The 23,663-nt window shown below is 37.2% G+C and overlaps 1 non-coding gene across 1 annotated transcript; it reads left to right on the forward strand.

Moving 5' to 3' along the window:
* The first annotated feature begins 23,457 nt into the window (after positions 1-23,457).
* Positions 23,458-23,576, forward strand: LOC124891600. Its single transcript, XR_007049759.1, has one exon. It is a non-coding gene; the product is annotated as a 5S ribosomal RNA (ribosomal RNA).
* Positions 23,577-23,663: the final 87 nt, after the last annotated feature.

Here is a 23,663-nt window from a genome sequence, read left to right on the forward strand (position 1 = left end):
AATATCTGTACCTGTATACTGCATAATATTCTGAAAAATGCGTAAATATGAACTAAAAGGTCAAAAGGTTCACATAACTGAAGTAAGACATAACATCTGAATGGGGTATGAAATACCCAAAACAACTGAAATAACTATCTAAAACTAATAGTTCGGAAAGCCTCTAACTGACTGAACTATCTAAATGAGCAGTTGATAGGACATATCCCCAACTAACCCCAACTAATAAACTAATTAATGAGATAATAAAAAAATAAATAATCATGTCCTTGAAGATGAGGACTCACCTCTAACTCTAACTACTGAGACTAGAATCTACTGCTACTCTAGGGCTCATGTCACTAAACCTATGGTATAAGACACCATAGAGTGAATGCATCAGAAAGTGATTGTACTGGAATACATGTGAGGTAGGCTAAATACATGGGTTTCATATGAATAAAAATTAATAATAATAGACTGACTATCATGAGCATGAGAATACATGCATGAGACATAATAACTAACATTGATACTGTGATAACATTGATACTGTGATAACATGATTACTGAATCTGAACACTAATAATATGACATACTGATAACTGATAACATGGTTGACCATATCTGACAGTCCAAAATCTAATGGAACTATCTGAGTTCCGTACTAAACTGAGTTGACTGTATCTGACAGTCCTGAAAATTTGATAAACTATCTGAGTTTTTTTACTGATACTGATACTGAAACTATGGGAAGTATTCATCTAACCGACATGGCCCATCAGCTCTATAATAGCTATATTGGGGTCTAATCTATGCCCTGATTGGAAGGGTGTCATTACCGCACCACTGGTAAGGACAACATGTAAGTAACCCTCATATAACAGGCAACTCTAGTGAGAATGGTGGGAACCCTCATATAGCATGTTAAGCCACCTCATCTACCCTTATATAGCAGCCTATGATGTCTCAACCTATGTTGTCTACATAGTTCTAGAATGCAAGGATTGCTTCTAAGAATCACACCCTCATATAACAGGTGAGTTTCCATCCTTGGGTTCACTAGGTGCTAATTCCTACTCCCATATTAATAGACACTGAACATGATTAGCTGAACTGAATATGGACTAAGTTACTAAATTTTGTTGACTGGCGAAATACTACTGATATCTGACAACTAACTGAGTTCATAATTCATGGAGATTTCCTGAGTCATAAGACTGTCTGAAGTCTAAGGATCATAGCTTGACTGAGAGTATCGTGAAAACATGACATGGCTCTAGGCACATAGCTAATGTTTCAGGTACAAGTACCCCCAGGACTCGATAGAAGAAAACTAACATAGCATGACTTACTTGAACACATAATCATAATCCATAATTTATTTATTGAACCATTTCATTAGACAGGTGATAGGCATAAACTTGTTCATACATGGAGATTTCATGCTGTCATTCTAGTTGGGCATTTTTCTTCATCTAGGCATTCAATCAAACATATGGAAGGCATAGTATGTGTAAACAATATTATACAATAATTAAACATTATGGTTCAATTCTAATCTCATCATTCAAGGGTTTAATTATAGGTTTACATAAACCTACGCATATACTTATCAATTCCACATGAAATATATCACCAAACATGAATTAAAATTCAATTAGTCATTTATCAACATGAACACTAGCAGCCAAATCATGAAATTCACAATTGGAATCCGTAAACTTGATCTTAGAAAAGGGATTCTTGGGCATCATGGATGAAAGGAGTCCATGAATAAACACTAGGCATACCTGGGTTGAGCTTCTTGAAGTTCTTGAACTTGAAGAATTTGAATCTCTGTGTTCTTGTTGAAGATTTTGATTTTGTTATTGGAATTTACCATAGAGAGAAACCCCTAGTTTTGTTGTTATTGAAAGAATAATGAACAAATAAACTAAAATCAGATATAACTAGGTATATATAGGCGGGTGGTAAATGACCAAAATACACCTGTTAAAATGACTTAAACTAACTGAAGAAAACGTGCGATGGTGGGGTGCAACGATCTTTCGCTTGGTTGATGGTCCTTTAGACTCACCATAGGACTAGGATCAGAACTGGGAGTTATTACCACGGAGAAATGGTGGGGTGCGACAGTCCTTCGCTAGGTTGACAGTCCGTCGGACCTCTCCGTCGTACTTAGCCAGAAAACTGATTCACTGCCTTGATGCGACGGTGGGGTGCGATGGTCCATCGCTTGGTCGATGGTCCATAGGACCTCGCTGTTGTACTCATCTAGAGAGCTAGCTCACTACCTCAAAGCAACGGTCATGGTTGATGGTCCATCGCTAATCCGACGGTCCGTCGGCCCGCACCGTTGTACCTAGGAAGTTTTATTGCCCTCTGTATTTCATCCATAACATCCTCATCTGAAATCGGATTTTGATGAAATTGGTATCGATGGAAAGCTTATTAATTTACCATGTGATACAAAGTAAAAATATTAAAAATACCACGTGGACAAAAATGGATTTGCATTTCAAAGTAAGTTCTAACATAATTCAGACAATTTCAAACTAGGAAAAATGTATGGATATTACAATATCCCCCCCTTGAGAACATTCTTCCTTGAATGAGACTAAGAGTAAGAGGAAGAACGTAAACTAATGTACATACTGAACATGAATAACGGTAACATGATCTCATGACTGATATGACTGGTAAGCTTAGAATATAATACTGACCAACCATATCTGATGCATATGTAACTGATTCATGAATGCATAACTAAGTTTTCTGATAAACTAAGTTTCTCATAATGATAATGCATGTCTAATGCAAAAATTACATAGCTGAACTGATACATAAATGCATGACTGAAATGCAATGGTAGTTGATACCAAGTTTGTGACGAACACTGAACATGAAACTGAGTAAGCTTAAGGAAAACTGTTACCTTGATCTTGATCTGAGTTGGTGGAGAAGAGGTAAGGATACTTGGTACGTATGTATTTCCCAAGTAGCTCCCTCAACGTACTAATTTTGCCAAAGAACTTTAACTAGAGGGACTTCTTTGATCCTCAATCTACGAGTCTGACAGTCTAGGATTTCGACTGGGATCTCTTCGTAAGAGAGGCTATTCTAAACATCTATGCTCTGAATAGGGACTACAATTGTTGGGTCACCTACACACTTCTTGAGAAAAGAGACATGGAACACTGGATAAACTGAGGCTAGATTTGAAGACAATTCGAGCTCATAAGCTACTTTGCTAAAGAGACTAAGAATCTTGAAGGGACCGACATATCGGGGACTGAGCTTTCCCTTCTTACCGAATCTCCTCACTCCCTTCATGGTAGAGATCTTTAGTTAGACACAGTCACCAATCTCAAATTCAAGATCTTTTCTACGAACATCTGCATAAGACTTCTATTTGCTCTGAGCATCCCGAAGTCTTTCTCTAATCAACTAGAATTTTTATAAGGCGTCGAATACCAAGTCAGGCCATATGAATGAGGGCTCACTAACTTTGAACCAGCCGATTAGAGATCTACATCTCCTACCATAGAGAGCTTTGAATGGAGCCATCTGAATACTGGAATGATAACTGTTGTTGCATGTAAACTCAATCAAAGGCAAGTGGTCATCCCAACTACCCTTGAAATCAATTGAACACGCCCTTAGCATAACTTCTAAAGTCTAAATGGTCCCTTCTTCTTGACCATATATCTAAGAATGAAAAGTTGTACTAAGATGAACTTACGTACCAAGACCCTTTTGGAAAGCTTTCCAGAAGAGAGAGGTGAACTTGATACCTCTATCTAAGATAATAGACAATGAAACACCATGCAATCTGACCAACTCCTTCATGTAGAGTTTGGCGTAATCCTTGGCTGAATAAGAGGTATGAACTGGAAGGAAATGGGCTGATTTGGTCATTCTATCCACAATGATCCAAACTGAATTATACTGATGACGAGTTCATGACAAACCCATCAGAAAGTCCACATTCACTTTTTCCCACTTCCAAGTAGGAATAATTAACTCCTTCATAGGACCACTAGGCTTCTGATGCTCTATCTTAACCTGTTGATATATGGAGCACTTAGCCACAAACTCTGGAACATTTCTTTTTATCCCACTCCACCAATAGACCTCCCGTAGGCCATGAAACATCTTAGTGGCCCCTGGATGAATAGAGTAGAGTGCACCATGCACTTCTGTAAGAATTCACTGCCTTAAGTCATTTACATCTAGAACACAGAGATGACCCTGACAGCACAAAACCCCATCTCCCCCTTGGGAGAAAACCTCTATTATCTAATTTTGGACTATCTCTTTCAATTTGACAAGGTTGGGATCTCTATCTTGCTTTTCTTTCACCTCGAACACTAGAGATGATTCTGAACTACTCTAAACCCATACACCACCTTCTTATGTATCAACTAAGAGAATGCCTAGTCTGGAAAGATGATCAACACTACCCATACACAATCTACTGAGAGCGTTGGCTACAACATTGGCCTTGCCCAGATGATAAAGGACACTTATGTCATAATCTTTCAAGAGCTCTAACTACCTTTTTTGACAAAGACTGAGGTTTTTTTGAGAAAAGACATACTGAAGACTCTTATGATCTGTGAACACATCTATGTGAATACCACAAAGAAAATGCCTCCAAATCTTTAAGGCTCAAACTACGGCTGCTAGCTCAAGGTCATGAGTCGGATAATTCTTATCATGGCGTTTAATCTGTCTGGAGGCGTAGGCTATGAACTTACCATGATGCATGAGGAAACAGTCCAAAACTTCCCTAGATGCATCACAATATACTGGGAATCCATATGAACCATTTGGAAGAGCTAGAACTGGGCTGAGGTGAGTCGAGACTTCAACTCCTGAAAACTCTTCTCGCAAGGATCTGACCACTAAAACTTGACTTTTTTCTGAGTCAATCTGGACATAGGGGATGCAATAAAAGAAAATTCCTCAACAAACTATCTGTAATAGCTAGCCAAACCCAAGAAACTCCTAATATCTGATGGAGAGACAGGGCGAGGCCAGTTTCTTACTGCTTTTGTCTTTTGAGGATCTACTCTAATACCATCACCAGAAATGATATGACTAAGGAATGCTACTGACCTTACCCAAAATTTGCACTTACTAAATTTGGCGAATAGCTAATGATCTCCGAGAGTATGAAGTACTTTTCTGAGATGGTATGCATGATCTCGCTCACTTCAGGAATATATCAGAATATCATCTATGAAGACGATGACAAACATGTCCAATTACTGCTTAAACATGTGGTTCATCAAGTCCATGAAAGTGGCTGGGGCATTGGTAAGACCAAAGGACATTACTAGAAATTTGAAGTGACCATACTGAGTATGGAAAGCTGTTTTCAAAATGTCATATTTGGTGACTCTGTGCCGATGATAGTCGGATCTGAGTTCTATCTTAGAGAAATAACTAGCACCCTAAAGTTGGTCAAATAAATCATCGATTCTAGGAAGAGGATACTTGTTCTTAACCGTAACTTTATTGATCTGATCGTAATCAATTTACGTTCTGAGAGAACCGTCTTTCTTGCGCACAAACAAGACTGGTATGCCCCATGGGGACACATTGGGCCTAATGAACCCATTATATAAGAGATACTTCAATTGTTCTTCTAATTCTATGAGTTCTCCTAGTTATATTGCCATTTTTTATGGAAGAATAGATATAGGCTGCATATCTGGAAGAAGATCAATGCCGAAGTCTATTTCCCTTTCGGAAGGAATTCATGGAAGATCTTTAGGAAAGACATCTGAATATTCATTCATACTTGGAACTAATTCAAGACTGGGAGTTTTGTAATGAGAGTCCTTAACTCAAGCAAGATGATAGACACATCCCTTAGATATCATTTTCCTTGCCCGAAGGTAGAAAATAAGCTAACCTCTGAAAGCGGATACACTACCCTTCCACTCAAGAAAAGGTTCATTTAAAAACTGAAACTATACTCTTCTACTTCTGCAGTCAACTATGGCATAGCAGGAATGAAGCCAATCCACACCGAGAATGACATCAAAATCAGTCATCTCTAATTTGACTAAGTCTGCTGAAGTGACTTTCTATAATATCATAACTGGGTAGTTCCTGTATACCCACCTGGTTGTGATGGTTTTACCCACTGGAGTAGTGATTGAAAAGGGCTCTGCTAAAATTTTGGGACTGATTCTAAAATCAACTGTTATATAAGGAGTGACAAAAGACAAAGAGGCTCCAGGATCTAGTAAAGCATAAACATGCACATTAAATATCTATCATATACCAGTAACCACATCAGGAGAATTTTCCTAATCTTGCTGGGACTGAAGAGCATAAAAATGATTTGGGTGTGGCCCACTAGTAGCACTGAAGGTGGCACCCTGCTAATTTGGGCGATCGAACTGAGTTGCAGGTCTATTCTACTGACCCTAAGGACCTGGATAAGGACAATCTCTGACTCTATATTTTGGCTTGCCACATCCAAAATAGATACCACTACCCGCTCCACAAACACCCTGATGGTGTTTACCGCAAGTCTAGCAAAGAGGATAGGTGCGGGAACTGCTAACACTGCCCTGAGACTTAGAGACTGGTGCTCTATCTTTGTTACCCTCTTTGAACTTAGGAACTGGAGCACTGGCTGAAGAAGGAGCTGAAACTAATGACTTAGGATAAAACTGAGAACGATTTCCTTTTCCTGATTTAGGCTGACCAAGGTTTAAACTACCTATCCTTGCTCTCTTAATTTGCTTCTCCCTCATCTTAATCTTTTGACCTTCTTCTACTGAGCATGAGTCATAAGCCTGGCTAAATTCATGTAACTATTTAGCATAGCAGATCTGTACTCATTAACCACGCTATCATTCACCTCTGAAATGAACTTACTTATCTTTGCCTGCTATCTACAACCACATGAGGGGCATACCTGGCTAATTGAGTAAACTTTAGAGAATACTCTTTCACCGTCATGTTGCCCTACTTGAGTTGATGAATTCTATAACCTTAGCTTCTCTAAGCTCTAGGGGAAAGAATCTATCAAGGAAAGCCAAAGAAAACTCCTACCACTCAACTGACCATGTATCATCTGCCCTCTCTAACTTCCACTGCTTGAACTAAGTGTGAGCAATATCCTGCAACTGGTATGTAGCTAACTCAGCACTCTCAACAATAGTCACTTCTATTATATCTATAACCTTCTGCACCTAATCTAGGAATTCTTGAGGGTCCTCATCTAACTAAGACCCGAGAAAGAATGGAGGATTCATTCGGGTGAAGTCCCGAATTCTAGCTACAGTTGAATTGGTAACTGAATTCACCAGAATGATATATGATCGTTCATTTTAAGTAGCAACTGACTGAGCAAGAGTAGTGAATGTGGCCCTGAACTCAGTAAGAGAAACATGTTTGTCCAAAGGATTTTCTTGGATAGGCTAGGTTCTTCTCTTGGGAGGCATGTTCTGAAATAAAGAGAAGAAGTAAATTAGACTGAGGGGTTAGATTGAGATTATGCTCACTGGTACGACATGAATACTGAAATAAGGGAAACTATTTCTAAAACATCTTATAGCCTCCTGAACATAAATGTGGTGTGCAATACACCCATGTATAGGACTCTACTAAATGTGGCTTTTATACTTCCTAGGACTCTATTGAACCTTAGGCCCTGATACCAAGTTTGTAAGTCCCTGAATCTTGTACCCAAAATACTGCATGATGGTCATGACCCCAAAGGACCACAAGACACCCATGACTGATATCTGTACCTGTATACTACATAATATTTTAAAAAATGCAGAAATATAAACTGAAAGGCCATAAGGTTCACATAATTGAAGTAAAACATAACATCTGAACGGGGTATACCCAAAATAATTGAAATAACTGTCTGAAACTAATAGTATGGAAAGTCTCTAACTGACTGACTGTCTGAATGAGGAGTTGATGGGACATGTCCCCAACTAACCCCAAATAATAAACTAATTAATGAGATTGTCCTCAGAAGATGAGGACTCGCTTCAAACTCTGACTCTTGAGACTGGAATCTACTGCTACTCTAGAGCTCATGTCTTTAAGCCTATGGTATAAGACACCATAGCGCAAATGCATCAGTACGAATAAATATACTGGTATGCATGTGAGGTAGGCTAAATACATGGGGTTCATATGCATGAATAATAATAATAATAGACTGACTATCACGAGCGTGAGAATACATGCATGAGACATAATAACTGACACTGATACCGTGATAATGTGATAACTAAATCTGAATACTGATAATATGACATACTAATAATTAATATAACTGATAACATGGGTGACTATATCTGACAGTCCTAAATCTGATGGAACTCTCTGAGTTCCATATAAATTTGAGTTGACTGTATTTGACAGTCCTGATAATCTGAAGAACTATCTAAGTTTTTATACTGATACTAATAATGAAACTGTGGAAAGTAGTCATCTAACCGACATGCCCCATCTGCGCTATAAAAGCTGAACTAGGGTCCAATCCATGCCCTGATTGGAAGGGTGTCAATACTGCATCACTGGTAAGGACAACATGCGAGTAACCCTCATGTACCAGGCAACTCTAGTGAGAATGGTGGGAACCTTCATATAGCAGTTTAATCCACCTCATCTACTCTCATATAGCAGGCTATAATGTCTCAACCTATGTTGGCTGCATAGTTCTAGAATGCAGGATTGCTTCTAAGAATCACACCTTCATATAACAGGTGAGTTCCCATCCTTGGTTTTACTCGGTTCTAATTCCTACTCCCATATGAATAGACACAAAACATGATTTATTGAACTAAACATGGACTGAGTTACTAAATTCCATTGACAAATGGAATACTATTGATATCTGACAACTAACTGAGTTCGTAAGATCATGGAGATTTCCTGAGTCATAATACTGTCTGAAGTCTAAGTATCATAGCTTGACTGAGAGTATCGTGAAAATATAACATGGCTCTAGGCACACAGCTAATGTTTTGGGTACAAGTACCCCTAGGACTTGATAGAAGAAAACTGACATAGCCTGACTTACTTGAACACATGACTAACATCTTAATATGTAACTTATTTATTAAAGTATTTCATCAAACAGGTGATAGGTATAAACTTGTTCATATATGGGGATTTTATGTTATCATGCTAGTTGGGCATTTTCCTTCATCTAGGCATTCAATCAAACACATGGTAGGCATAGTATGTGTAAACAACATTATACAATAATTAAACATTATAGTTCAATTCTAATCTCATTATTCAAGGGTTAAATTATAGGTTTACCTAAACCTACACATATAATAACCAACTCAAAATAAAATATATCACCAAATATGAATTAAAATTCAATTAGTCATTTATCAACATGAACACTAGCAGTCAAATCATGAAATTCATAAAGGGAATCCATAAACTTGAACTTAGAAAAGGAATTATTAGGCTTCATGGACGAAATGTGTCAATAAGAATACTATGCATACCTTAGTTGAGTTTCTTGAAGTTTTTGAACTTGAAGAATTTGGATCTCTGTGTTCTTTGAGAAGATTTGGATTTTGTTCTTGGAATTAGCCTTAGAGAGAAAAATCCTAGTTTTGTTGTTGTTGAAATAATAATGAACAAATGATTTCAAATCGGATATAACTAGGTATATATAGGTGGGTCGTAAAAGACCAGAATAACCCTATTAAAATGACTTAAAATAACTGAGCGAAACGTACGACAGTGGAGTACGATGGTTCATCGCTTTGTCGACGGTCCTTCGAACTCACCATCGAACTAGGACCAGAACTGGGACTTACTACCATAGAGCAATGGTGGGGTGCCATGGTCTATCGCTAGGTTGACGGTCCGTTGGACCTCTCCATCGTACTTAGCCAGAAAATTGATTCACTGCCTTGATGCGATGGTGGGGTGCAACGGTCCATCTCTTGGTCGATGGTCCGTCGGACCTCACCGTCGTACTTATCCAAAGAGCTGGCTCACTGCCTCGATGTGATAGTCATAGTCGATGATCCATCGCTAGTCCAACGGTCCGTTGGCTTGCACCGTCGTACCTGGGCGATTTTACTACTTTTTGTATTTTTTCCATAATTTCCTCATCTGACACCGGATTTTGATGAAATTGGTATTAATGGAAAGCTTATTTAATTTCCTACATGATAGAAAGTGAAAATCTTAAAATTACTATGTGTACAAAATTGGATTTGCATTTCAAAGAAAGTTCTAACATTCTTGAGATGATTTCAATCTAGGAAAAAAGTACGGGCATTACAGTAGTCATGTCTTTTGGGCTAACCAATACTCCAGCAGCTATCATGGATCACATGAATCGAGTTTTCAAATAGTACCTAGATATGTTTTTCATAGTATTCATAGATGTTATCCTTGTGTTCTCTCATAGTGCGGATGATCATGCAGACCATCATAGAATTGTGTTGCAGACCCTTAGAGATCATTAATTATTCTCCAAATTTATCAAGTATGAATTTTTGCTAAGATTAGCAGCCTTTCTCGATCATATTGTTTCCACTGATGGCATTACAGTCGATCCCTAAAAGACAGAAGCCGTAAGAAATTAGCCTAGACCTATCTCTCTATCGGATATTAGATGTTTCTTCGGTCTAGCTTGATATTACCGTTATTTCATTAAAGTTTTCCCATCTATTGCATACCCTATGTCTAGATTAACCCAAAAGAAAGTTAAGTTCCAGTGGTCAGATTCCTGTAAGAAGAGTTTTCAGGAGTTAAAGACTCGAGTGACGTCATCCCTAGTCTTAGCCCTACCCGATGGTACAGATGGTTTTGTTGTCTACTGTGATGCCTCCAGAGTGGGTTTGCATCGCGTATTGATTCAAAGAGGTAAGGCCATAGCTTATGCCTCTAGAAATTTGAAGCCTTATAAAAATAATTACCTAACCTATGATTTGGAATTAGTTGTTGTACTATTTGCTTTGAAAATCTGGAGACATTACCTGTATGTTGATGTGTTCACGGATCATAAAAGCTTGTTGTATGTGTATACTTAGAGGGAGTTAAATCTCCAGTATAGGAGGTGGTTAAAGTTGCTAAAGGATTATGATATGAGTGTGTTGTATCATCCAGGCAAGGCCAATGTAGTGGCAGATGCCCTTAGCAGATTGTCTATGGGAAGTGTTTCTTATGTGGAGAATGATAAGAAAGATTTAGCTCGAAAAGTTCATCGACTAGCTAGATTGGGTGTTAGGTTGGTTGATTCAGCTGAGGAGAATGTTTAGGTTCAAAGTAATCCCAAATCTTTCCTAGTTTCGGAATTAAAGAAGAAGAAAGATATGGAGTCTAGTTTGGTCAAATTGAAGGAGTCAGTTAGAGACCAAAAGGTAAAGGTTTTCTCCTAAGGGAGAGATGGCGTGTTGAGATACCAAGGCAGATTGTGTGTGCCTTGCATGATTGATTTGAGGCGAAGGATTATGGCAGAAGAGCATGGTGCATGTTATTTTATTCATCTAGGTGCTACTATGATGTACCGAGATATATAGAGAAATCTATTAGTGAAGTGGTATGAAGAGAGATATAGCGGAGTTCTTAGCCAAGTGTGTAACTTGTCAACAGGTACAAGTAGATTACCAAAGACCTGGTGGTACGTTGCAAGAGTTTTGTATCCCCAATTGGAAGTGGGAAGAGGTGAATATGGACTTTGTGACCAGTTTACCCCATTCGCATAATCATCATGATTTGATTTGGGTTATTATGGATAGGTTGACTAAGTCCGCATATTTCTTGCCAGTTCAAACGTCCTATACAGCTGAAGATTATGCCAAGTTGTATATCCAAGATTTATTTAGATTACATGGAGTGCCTTTTTCCATTATCTTAGATATGGATACTCAGTCACTTCTCAGTTTTGGAAGGCCTATCATAAGGGTCTTGGACCAAAGTCCATCTTAGTTTAGCTTTCCACCCTCAGACAGATAGTCAAGCAGAGAGGACTATCCGAACTCCAAAAGATATGTTGAGGGCATGTTCTCTTGATTTCAAAGGTAGCTGGGATGGGCATTTGTCATTGGTTGAGTTTACATATAATAACAGTTATCACTTTAGTATTCAGATGGCCCTATTTGAGGCTCTTTATGGGAGGAGATATAGATCGCCTATAGGTTGGTTGAAGGTGGATAAGGCCGCCTTGAATTGGCTTAATGCAGTGTTTGAACATATGGAGAAAGTTAAGTTGATTACAGAAAGATTGAAAACAACTTAGAGTCATCAGAAATCATATGCAAATGTGAGAAGAAGTGACCTCAAGTTTAAGGTTAGTGATTTAGTGTATCTGAAGAATTCATCCATGAAGAGGGTAAAGTGATTTTGCAAAAATGGGAAGCTTAGTCCTTGGTATGTTGGCGCTTATAAAAATCTAAGTCATGTTGGGAAAGTGGCTTACGAGCTTGAGTTGTCTGCAAACTTGTTAGCCGTTCATCCTATATTCCACATCTCTATGCTTAACATGTGCATCGGTGACTCCACAGTTGTAATTCCCTTGGATAGCTCAGATATTCAGGAAATCCTTTAGTACGAAGAGATTCTAGTTGATATTTTAAATCATCAGATCCGTAGACTAAGGAACAAAGAAGTTCCCTTAGGAAGAAGAAGCAGATATGTGGACCAATTACCCTCATCTTTTCGCTGCAGATTCAGATTCAGTTCAAGGTAACAAGCTTCCTCAGATCATATCATTTCAATTTAAAGTTTAAGCTTTATATAGACCTTCATTCGATAGTTCGTGCATTTGCAATCATTTTAGTCATGCTTTCAGTAGTACATATAAGTTATAGACTCATTTTCAGCATCTCAGTTTTGTTAGCCACTCTCGAGGATGAATGTTCCTTAGAGGGAGATATTGTAATACCCCAAACTTTCTATAGCTTAATTTAATCTCTAGGAAGTTAAGGATGGATTTCAAAATGAATAATATTTAATTTATAGAGAATTTTCTTGATATCAACTTTTTTATCATGTGGGAAATTTAATAAGATTTTCATCGATACCAAATTCACCCAAATCCACCACTCGGTGAAGAAGTTAGGGAGTTTTTAGTGAGCAGTGTGTAAATTGAGCAATCATCGCATCGCAGTGAAGGATAATTTTACAATTGTCGAATTTCAGTAGCTCACCACGATTGCACCGCATCGTGGTGAGAATAGCAATGGGAAAGCCATCACATCGCGATGGATCCCAAATCAACATTTGTCAAATTCTAGTGGGTAACCGCGACTACACCACGTCGTGGTGAACCCCAAAACAGAAATTGTCCATGTCCAGTAAGTCACTGCAATTCCACCTTGTCGTGGTGGTTATCATGATAAAACACTCACCGCATCGCGGTGAAGCCTTAAACGGTATTCTAGTTGCAAATTTTAAATTCCAAAAGTAGTTCGATCTTTTGCTTAATCCCCCAAATCGTAAAAACAGAGGATTAAAAGTAATATTGAGAAAATTGTACCTCTTTTTCATCAAATTCTCTCAAATACAAACTCTGAATTGTACCTCTTTTTCATCAAATTCTCTCAAATACAAACTCTGGGCTTCAACATTCATCTCCGAGAATCCCAAGATTTAACCATCCTTTCTTCAAATTAGTTCTAGACTCAAGACTTTCAATCCAAGAATTCTAAGAATCAACCTTCAATTACACAAATAGCATCTCAAACCAAGCTTGTTCATCAATTGAGGTATGCAGGGTTTGAACAAGGACAAATCCTTTTGACCAAAAACTTAAATTTTATTAAATATTACATGATTTGCAAGTTGGGGTTTAACGCAAACCATCTTGTTTTGAGATTACTAATTTACAAGTGATTTGAGTATTGAAGTGCATGTTATCTCATTTAATTATGCTTTGACTTGAAGATTTCTATTATGATTTGCACTTCCCTATTGTAAATTGATATTGTTGAATGATTTTAAGATGATTGTTGAGAATGAAGCTTTATTATGAAATTCTAAATATTTTGTAGATATGCTTTAATACCCAAGTATGAGTTTTGACATTTCATGAAGAGTATACTATTAGCATGCTTTTACAAGCAAGTATTTAGATTTTAAGATTATAAAGAAAGATTGATCTTTGATCCAAAGCATAGATAGAAATCAACATGTTTCCTACATTTTATGATTTAAAGCAAAGAGAAGCATAATTGGTTTTAATTATGAACCCTTGAGCTATTTTAAGATGGATTTTCTAAAAGTTCTGACCAATAAGTATGGGAGCAGTATTTAGCACCGAGTTGGGTATGATTCCAAGGTCTCATGCCCCAGAACTATGTGCCATCATAGGTTTCTAATTTACCGATATTGGTCTAAGATAGTGATCACTTAAGTTAAGGTTCTATTCCGATGGCAATGGTAAAACAACTCTCCCCAACGTGGGTAAGACGTTGGACTCCATGTCAGCTCATATTGTTTATGTCGGTTAGAATAAACTCCCAAGCCTAAAGCCCCCGAGTCCCTAAGTTCCAAAGTCCAAGATTTTTCAAAATCTCTAAGTCTCAAAAGAAAGGAAATGACTAAAAATATTTTAGAAAACTAAGCGTAGAGGCTCACCAGAATGGTATTAGTTTGAGATTTAAACGTGAGCTATTTCTACACTTAACCAGTATGACTTATAGAAAAGGTATAAGTACAATCCTTAGAACTAAATGTCACGACTCACCAGATTTATAAAGCTTAATTTGCTATGAATGATTTTAGATTTCAGTATTTTAGACATTCCATCTTAGGTGAGTCATTTACATTTAGCATGCATGGTTTTATAAATTATGGTAATGTTTTCTTATGCATTACACCGCCATATACTCAGTACATCCTCAAAGTACGGATCCACATATACGTCTATGTGCTACATTTTCTTATAATGTACGTTGAGGTGCTCAGCGTCAGCAGCCTGAGTACTTCGAGCATCTCTATCTACGCTTCTAGATTTGGTGATTCCTCATTATTTGAGGCCTACTTCTTCAGATTTTTGAGCTTTCATAGTAATTGATTTACCATTTACCATGATGTCTGAGTCAGTTGGGGCTTTGTCCAAATGTCTCTATAGTTCTTTAGTAGTAGAGGATTGTTGGAGTATTAGTTGATTTCCAGACCTTCAGCATTTTTCATTCATATAGTGTTTTCAGTCTGCTTCAGTTCAGATTTAATATAATACAATACTATTACTTGATCAGTTTATCTTGAAGTAAGCTCCAGATTTAGTAACAGGCTCAAAGGGTTAACTTGGGGCTACTCGCAGCCTTGATCACCGTGTGATGTCTCGGGATGAGATTTCAAGGCGTTACAACTTGGGCACCAAGACCCTTCTGAAAGGCTTTCCAAAAATGAGAGGTAAACTAAGTACCCCAATCTGAAATAATAGACAAAGGAACTCCATGCAATTTGACCAATTTAAAATATACAGCTTAGCATAATCTTAGGTTGAGTAGGACGTATGAACTGACAGGAAATGGGCTTATTTGGTGAATTTGTCTACAATTACCCAAGGCGAATAATGCTGACGATGTGAATGGGGTAACCCTGTTACAAAATCCATGTTCACCACTTCTCGCTTCCAGGTGGGAATACTAAACTCCTGCAAGGTGCCACCAGGCATTTGGTACTCTACCTTAACCTATTGAAAAATAGAACACTTAGCCAAAAACTCTACAATATTATTTTTCATACCACACCACCAATTGACTTCCCGCAAATCTAGGTATATCTTATTACCACTTGGGTGAATAGAGTAATGCGCACCATGAACTTCTTCCATAATTCGCTACCTTAAATTATCAACACATGATACATATAATCTACTCTATTATCTCAACATGCCATCTCCACCTTAGGAGAAAACCTCTACCTTCTGCTCTCTGACTGATTCCTTCAACTTAACTATATTCTAATCCTTATCTTGTTTCTCTTTTACCTTGAAAACCAATGAAGATTCTACACTGCTCCATTCCCAAACACTCCCCTCAACCGAATCAACTAATGATAAACCTAGTCTAGCAAACTGATGAACTTCTCGAACCAACTCTTTCTTATCACCTTCTACATGATCAAGACTACCCACCGACAGTCTACTATGGGTGTATGCCATAAAATTGGCCTTGCCTGGATGATACAAAACACTCATGTCATAATCTTTCACTAATTTTAACCAACTTCTCTGATGAATATTTATTTATATCTACGTAAAAACATATTTTAGAATTTTGTAGTCCTTAAATACACCAACATGCATCCCATAAAGATAGTGCCTTAATATTTTTAAAGCAAACATAACAACAACTAATTCAAGATCATAAGTAGGATAGTTTTTCTTGTAAGGCTTAAATTGCCTAGAAGAATAATATATGACTCTACCTCTCTACGTAAAAAACCCAGACCAACTTTAGAGCATCACAATAAACAAAAAATGCATCTATACCTCAGGTAATGCTAAGACTAGAGTTGAAGTGAGTCGAGCCTTCAACTCCGGAAAACTCTTCTCATAAGAATCTGACCACTAAAACTTAACGTTCTTCTGAGTCAATATGGGCATACGAGATGCAATGGATGAAAACCCTTTAGCAAACTATCTGTAATAGCTGGCTAAACCCAAGAAACTCCTGATGTTTGATGAAGAAATGGGTCTAGGATAGTTTCTCACAGCTTGGCTCTTTTAGGGATCAACTCTAATGCCATCACCAGAAACAATATAACTGAGGAAAGCTACTGACCTTAGCCAAAATTCACACTTGTTGAATTAGGTGAACAACTGGTGGTCTTTAAGAGTCTGTAACACCATTCTAAGATGGTCTGTATGGTCATTCTCACTATGCTAATAGACAAGAATATTATCAATAAATACTATGACAAACGTGTCTAAAACTGTGTGAACACTCTGTTCATCAAGTATATGAAGGCTACTTAGCATTATTTAGTCCAAAAGATATGACTAGGAATTCAAAATGACCATAACGGGTTCTAAAATCTTCGGAATATCACACTCCCTTAATCTAACCTGGTGATAGTCGGTTCTAGGGTCTATCTTGGAGAAGTAGCTTGCACCTTGGACTTGATCAAATAAGTCATCAATTCTGAGAAGTGGATATCTTTTTTTAACTGTGAGTTTATTCAGCTAATGATAGTCAATGACATTTGCAGAGAACCCTCTTTTTTTATCGGACGAATAGGAAGGGAGCACCCCATGGAGAAACACTAGGCTTATGAAACCTTTATCTAAAATATATTTGATTTGATCCTTTAAATCTTTAAGCTTGGCTGGAGTCATACAATATGAAGGAATAAAGATGGGCTGAGTATCAGAAAGAACATTAATGCTAAATTCTATTTCTCTTTTGGGAGGTACCCCTTGTAAATCTTCAGTAAATACTTTTGAAAACTCATTGACTACACAGACTGATGGAATTGACAAAGCCTAGGACTTAGTTTCTTTGAATTGAACTAAATGATTAATTCACCCTTTATAGATCAACTTTCTGGCCTCAATATAGTATATGAAATAACTCATAGGAGACGCTGAATTACCTTTCCACTCAAGCACTGGCTCATCAGGAGACTGAAACTTCACCACTCCAGAGCAAAAATCTATGGATGCATAATAGGAATGAATCCAATCCATTCCTAGAATAAGGTCAAAGTCTATCATATCTAACTCTATTAGGTCTTCTAACATGATCTTACAAAGGACAGTGATAGGAAACTTTATATAGATCTGTTTGGCAATAACTGACTTACCCATTAGGGTAGAAACTAAGAAGGGCTTAGAAAGATTTCCAGGGCCTACTCCAAAATTTACCGCAACCAACGAAGTCACATAAGAGTGATTTGAACCTGGGTGTAATAGCACATAAACATCAAGATAAAAGATACAAAGCATACCAGTAACAATATTTGCTAAACTCCCCTGCTCTTGGCGAGATGATAAAGCATAGAACCAATTCTGGCATTGACTGCCACCGATACTGGATAATGCACCCTGAGGAGGGGCTGGGCCACCTAGAGGAGCTGGTGCGCTAGTAGCCTGAGGTTGGGGACGAATATCCCTATTTCCTTGATATCATATGGGCACTCTTTGATTTTATTTCCTAACTTACCATATCCAAAACAACCTTTTTTGTCCTAACAAACACTCTCCAGGATAATTCATACCACAGTTAGCACATGCAGGATGATTGGGTTTTCTACTCACACTATTTGAGATCAGGATACAAAAGTCCTACCCCACTGCTCCTGCTTGGTTCTGGATAAGGGAGCACTGGTTAAAGATGGCACCAACAAAGATAAGCGAACTTGAAATTATGAATGATTTCCCCTAGCAAATCTCAATTTGTCGTACTCAAACTACCCAGCTCTAGCCTTCTTATTTCCTCTATCTCTCTTTTTCAACTTTTCTGCCTCAATTTGTTGAACATGAGTCATTAGTCTAGCAAGATCCATATCCCCAATAAGTATAGTAGTTCTACACTCCTTCACTACTAAACCAGACACTCTGGTAATGAACTTACTCATACTATATTTAGGGTCAGCTATCAAATCAGGAGCATACTTAGAATACTAGTTTGAACTTAAGGCAGTACTCCTTCATAGTTATCGAGCCCTACTTCAGGTTCATGAACTCCTCAATCTTTGCTTCTCACAACTCACACAAAAAAAACCTTTCTGGAAACACATCCTAAAACACCTACCAACTCATAGGAGTTGAATTTTCACCCTTACCTTTCTTCCACATAACAACCAAATCATAAGCAACATTCTAAAATCAATAGATGCTAATTCTACAGTCTTATCTTCAGTAACATGCATAACTTAGGTGATTTTTTTACCTCATCAAGATATAGTTGTCGATCCTCACCTACCTTCGACCCAAAGAATTAAGGCAAATTCATCCTTATAAAGTCATGAAGTCTAGATGCAGCTAAATCACCCTCTTGCTAATGTGGGACTACATCCCGATAGTTTTCCTAAACATTGGCAGTCACCGCTTAGGCCAACACCTAAAAGGGTGCCGGAATTCAGCATTAGACACATTCCCATTCAGAGGATCAACAGGTTGGGTGGATGGTTATCATTTCTATGGGAATTAGATCTACAAGGAGGCATATTCTATTATGTAAGATCACAAGTTAAATGCGGATAGGGATATCTATAAGCACAACACATCATGAAAAAAAAGAGTGACTTCCTAAAATATTTCGTCACCTCTTGCTCATAAATATGGCGTGCTTCACACCAATGACCAAGACTCTACATAACGCAGATTATCTGACTTCCCAGGACTCTTTAAAATCTTAGGCTCTAATACCATGTTTGTAATTCCCCAAAAAAAAAGTCTCGAGGCATTACACAGTGCTCAAGACTACAAGTACTCTCAGGCTAATCCTTTAAGCCTTTTGATAAATTTGAACCTAATAATAGATTAAAAACATATAATCAAAGAAGAATTATGGATTTCTTTATGATCTAAACTGGAATTAGCTGAGCATAATATCTAAAAATACTTGATTTAAAAGTCTGGAAAATCAACACTAGAAATCTAAATCATAACTAGTAGTTTGACAATCCTTTACTACTAACAACTAGAGAGCCACTAGGAAAAACCCTCAGCTGACTCGACCTAACTAAAAATACTTAATCAACTACTTTAATAAGAGGAAAAACTGAATAACTGGTTCCCCAAACTATGAGGACTCACTAACTATAGAGATGCATATGGAGATGCTTGAAAAAAACTCACACTGCTGAAACTGAGCACCTGAACCTACATTATTAAACAATTTAACACATAGAGATATATGTGGATCAATACTTCTGGAATATACTAAGTATGTAGGGGTGAATTCCTAAGTAAAAAAATATCTCGATGTTTATATAAACTTGTAAAAGAAGCTTGCTAAGTATAGATGACTCATATTGGCATATAGGCTTGAATAACTGAAAGTTGAACATCATAAATCATGAATAATAAAGCATATTGTATAAATCTTGTGATTCATAATACGTAGTTCTAAAAGCTTTTCAGTTAGGATTACTCTTTTTTGTAGGCTGTAGGGAGGTTCTTCTAACCGACATAAACCATGTGAGCTATTATGGAGTCCAACATCTAGTTCTTCTTAGGGGGAAACTTTATGTTGGGGAGAGGTATCATAATCTTTCCAAGAAGTATAACCTGAGCTAAGTGATCACACTTCTAAATGCCATCCATATAGAAATGGGAATAATCTAAATATGTACCTACATTGGCTCATAGATCTTGGAAAGTAGGATGCGGTAAACCCACACTTACCGCTCAGTGCTAAATGCTACTCCCTTTAATCTGTATGATCATTCTGTAGGAAATCCACTTTAAAAACTAGCATAAAGGTTTATAATGAAAACCAATTATGCACATGTTTATTTTAAACAATAATCAAAACTAATCTATTTTCTGTAAACTATAATGAAACTGTAAAGTGGATTCCATATCTTAACTGTGGATCAAAAGATCAAATATTTTCTGAAAAATTTGAATATAAGATAGTCATAGGGTGATTAAAAGCAACATCTTTTTTAAATAGTTATAGGGTGCTTAAAAGCAACATCTTCTTGAAATATAAATATTCAAACTAGGGCTTAATACCTATACTTTAACTTATGTCAAATAATCACCATGTTTTCATGCTTGATAAATATGATCTTGAAATTTCTTTAATCATTCTAGTCAAAAGAATGCAATTTAAATTCTCAATGTATGTAAAACAAACCCAACATATGGACATATAATAATAGAGATGCAATACATCGTTCAAGTCACTAGTTATATTATAATCTGTAAATAATGATCATTGGGTATGAACCCTAAATTGAAATTCATGTAAATTCATGTAAAACATCATTAAAAGTTAGTTTTGGGCACAAGGGCTAAAGGATTATCCTTGTTCATAACTCAACATACAGTAATAGATGAAGAGATGAAGAAACTTGATTTTGAATTCCTATTTACGCTCTTGAAGATTGTTTCTTGGAGATCTTGAACTGGGAACTATGAATTTTAAATTATCTTGGAAAAAGAATGGTGGAATTTGGGTTTTCTTGGAATTTGAAACTCTAGGGTTTCCTTGGAGAGAAAATTGATGAATAATGAGTATATGTTTCTCCAAATAGCCTAAATCTTCTACTTTCCATGACTTGGGGCTTGGGAAAAGACTAAATTGCCCTTGAAAGTTTAAGTTCGGAACTGGAGTGCCGATAGAGGCTTTACCGCAGCGTGGTGAGTGGGTTATTGGGATACCCACCTCGATGCGGTGGAATCACGGTGGCTCACTGGAAATTGTCAATTGCCGAAATGGCCTCCATCATGACACGGTGAGTGAGTCATCACGATACCCATAGTGATGCAGTTCAATTGTGGTGACTCACTGGAATTTGGCGAATGGCTTTTTTCCCTTCACCCCAATGCAGTGACCCTCCTCACCGCTATACTCACCGCAACACGACCTAATCAAAGTGGGCTACTATTTTTCCAATCCAACCACCATTCGAACCATGTTTGAAAAATCCAAAACTTACCCAAGCCATGCTACTTACATCCTTGAATATAAAATCAACTCAAAAATCATCATCTCGAAGCCTAGAAGGTCATCTTCAAAATCCTCAAAGTTCGAAGGGAGTAAAAAATAACTAAACCCATCAACACTTAACTGTATTTCCAGGTTTTAAGTGTTATAGCAATGTACTAAGGGTTGAACTGAGCTAGGAAAGTGCGGGGTATTACAGTTCCGTTCAAACCTGCAAACACCATATACTGGTAATATGATCTACACAACTCACCTTATATTACCAATTACGAGTCTTGTCCATAGTGTTATTTAAAAACTTCTTCAACAACACCTTCTTCAAGAATATCTTTAATTTTTTCTTGTCATTGAAAATTTATCCTACACAAAGATCACTTCCATCTGAGAAAGAGTGGATTGTTATGGTCCAAACGGCCCCTTGGCACCTCCTTCACACTCCTCTTCTTTAAATTCTTCAGAATTATTCCATGCATAACCATCCATACAATCATATTCCATTGAGCTATTATCCACTGTTGGGGGTGGGGTTGATGTGGATGCTTGTTCCTGAGATTTTTCAACAACTTTAACCCTTAAAATAGACCTGAAATTATCAAAATCAATGCAAAGAATATAAAATTACATGTGTCTATCATTCCTTACGAACGTTGGATAAACTTTATCACTCTTGTTCATCCAATAACTAATGATCACATCGCTTGGATTTCAACTTAATTCTTTGCTCTCTCTTATGCTTTTAACCATATAGGCGTGTGAACCATTATGATGAAGGGCAATGGCAACTGTCATGGATTTACAAATCTAATATTTTGGAGTCTATATTTTGGAGTCTACTCCCATTCATGCAAAATTTACCACTGATAACTATGTATTCTATAATAGACATGATATACCTCGATGATAGTATTTAATAGACCTAACAAGTGGTTTATGATCCTAGACTTAATACACTGTAATCGTATTTTTCTTACCTGATTTTTGACAATATGTGGTATTGTTCTTTTGATAACCATCAGAATAATGCAATGCGTTAGAGATTTGAAACAAGCTACGGAGTGTAGGAATGTTGCTATTGAGCCTAGAATCAATTTCAAAAAGTGAGACTGATTTTCAAGTTTTTTGAAGGAAAATGGATGAAAATGTGGGAATAAAAGTATTAGAAAATGACTTAAAATAATGAAGGTAATGTCACTTCTTGATGGATGCCATAAAAATCAATGAAAAATCACTGAATAATGGCTAGAAAATCACTGGAAAATTGCAAAATAATGGATGCTAGTCAAGCTTGGTTGAGAAGCTTGAGCTTCTTTTTGTTTTAATTAAATATCTAATATTTATATTTTTGGACATGGGCTAAAGTGTAGTTTCTAAAACATAAGGGATGAAGTGGGGGTGTAACTAAAGTTCATCTTTTTAAACTTATGTGCTAGGGTTGACACTTTTTTGTGTGGTCCTATTAGGGTGTCTCTTTTTCTAATTTTTTTAAGAATACTATTTCTTCGTCAAAATAAGTTTTCCAAAGTGTCTAAAATGTCAACTCTCCCCTCAAATTTTGAGCAACAAAATAATGTACTAAGTCAGAAATGACATAGTGAAATACGAGCTTAGGTGTTTAAAATGCACAATGCTTACTTGAGGTGTCAAAATAAAAGTTGGTGCCAAATTTAGGGGCCTGACGATGTGTTTGGAGATTTAATAATGATTAGTTTAAATTTATATACAGATTTAGGGGCTACTGCCAAACTCTCCACCACCCTATTATGTTCATTTATACTATATTAAAAGTGTGAAGGGGATTAGATATATTGTTTGAACTGTGTGTGACTGGCGGCGTAGGAGAAAGAGGCATAATAAAATTTGGAGTGCTGGGTATGACGGATGAGATCATACCAGCACTACCGCACCGGATCCCATCAGAACTCCGATGTTAAGCGTGCTTGGGCGAGAGTAGTACTAGGATGGGTGACCCCCTGGGAAGTCCTCGTGTTGCATCCCTTTCTTTTTTTTTTTCCTTTAAAATTCAGTTTAATTTTGCTGGTTCGATCCGCGAATCTTTTGTTTTTTCTCTTAGCGGAAACCAGA

This window comes from Capsicum annuum, unplaced genomic scaffold, assembly GCF_002878395.1.
Source record: "Capsicum annuum cultivar UCD-10X-F1 unplaced genomic scaffold, UCD10Xv1.1 ctg3843, whole genome shotgun sequence".
NCBI lineage: Eukaryota > Viridiplantae > Streptophyta > Magnoliopsida > Solanales > Solanaceae > Capsicum > Capsicum annuum.